This window comes from Brassica oleracea, chromosome C5, assembly GCF_000695525.1.
Source record: "Brassica oleracea var. oleracea cultivar TO1000 chromosome C5, BOL, whole genome shotgun sequence".
Classification (NCBI taxonomy): Eukaryota; Viridiplantae; Streptophyta; class Magnoliopsida; order Brassicales; family Brassicaceae; genus Brassica; species Brassica oleracea.
Window position 1 is genome coordinate 17,151,447 of NC_027752.1, and position 1,847 is coordinate 17,153,293.

Sequence of the window (1,847 nt, forward strand, 5' to 3'; positions counted from 1 at the left end):
TTCTCCTGTTGTTACTTGTCTAAACAAACTTTGGGTTGGATATTTTTCGAATATCTTGTTTAAACTAAAAGTGTTTAGGTTTAGTAATTCGTTTTCTCTACTAATTATTTCTTTTAGTTTTATTAAATAATCTCTTTTGATATCAGGGTTGTCAATTTTATCGATTATTTCCAATAAGAATTGTTTATTGTTGTCTTTTGTAATGACATTAATTAGTTTGCAATTGCATAGGTTGTTAGATAATTCTGGCGGTTCTTCTGAAGAATTGCTTATACTGTCTATTTCATTTTCTGAGGTTTCGTTGCTTGATTCGTTGGACGATTCTGAATCTGATAGTAGTAATTTTATTAATTTTTCTTGAATATCAGGTTGGTCCTGAAATATTTCGTTGATTTTTCTTTTCATTTTGCATTCTGAGGACTTATGTTCTGGCCTTTTACAGTTCCAACATACAATTTTTTGTTTATCGTTAGGTTTGTAAGATCTTTTATTTTTTGAATAATATTGATCATTAGGTTTTTTATTGAATTTTTTATTTTGATTATTTTATTTTTGATAATGTCTTCTAAATTTTCTTTGATTATTTTTGTATTTAATTCTTTTAGATCTTGATGGGGGATTGAGTTGATAATATCCATATTGTTCACAAAACGATCCCATATTAGTTTTAAATTGAAATTTTTCATTTCTCTTTTTATCTTTGTGGTCTTGGCATATTGCTAATCCATCTTTTTTGATAAATGCGAATAACTGACCATAAGTTATTGAATTTAATATGGTTTTGTTGATTTAAAGTTTTTTATTCGATTGATTATTAGTTTGTCTTCGGATATTATAGCTGAAGTTGACTCGCTTTCTTCCTCATCTATAATGTTTATATTTTTGCCTCTGTTTAATTTTTCTAGTCTGGCTGCGATTGATGTTAAAATAGGGTTATCTGGTAATTTTACTTGCATGTTCATTGATTTAAATATTGGTGGAGTTATGGATGAAAAGGGATGTTGTTCTTGTTTATTAGTCTCGTTATTATTGATTTTTATATCTATTTCGTTTATTTGTCTAGATATTGTGTGTAATATCTGGCTTTGATAATTATTTTGTTGATATATGGATTTTATATCTTGCATATGGACTGGGTCTTTATCATCTTTATTAGCCCCGGTTTTGAAAGGTGTTGCAATAACTTGTCTGTTTGCAGTATTTATTTTTAAATCTTTTAGAGGTGGATGGATTGATCTTATTTTGTTTCCATCTGTTTGTTCCCAAACTTGGCTTAATGTTGAATTTACATTAATTGATTTGAATGGATAATTTATTTTATTTGCGTTTGCATAATCTTCAAACCATTTGAAAAATGGAATCTCCGTTTCTTTAGATTTCATAAAATTGTACCAATTTTCTCGATATAATATAGTTTCTTCTTTAGAAAATGTATTAAAATACCATTTCCTTTTTTCCTCATTTTGTTTTGAATAAAAGTCTTCTTTTATGTACTGTTTATTTATTTCGTATGGTTTGTTTATAACGTTTATTGATTTAAAGTCTGATAAAGTTGGTGAAGTTGGATACATATCTTGATGAGGCTCGGCTATTGGAGCTTTGAATTTAATTGGTTCTTCTTGCCTAACATTTTGATTTACGCTTTATGTTTCTGAGTTTGTACTGGATTGACCAGTGCGATATTCAGAAAAGGAAGCTCTCGAGTGGTAGGGACTTATTCTAGGTGGTAACAGATCTCTATAAGATCCGAATTGTAACAATATTTTTCCGTCTCTTTGTTCAATTATTTTTGATATATTCTTCTGTTCAAAGTTTCTGGGAGGTTGCGTAATTTAATTTTCCATTGA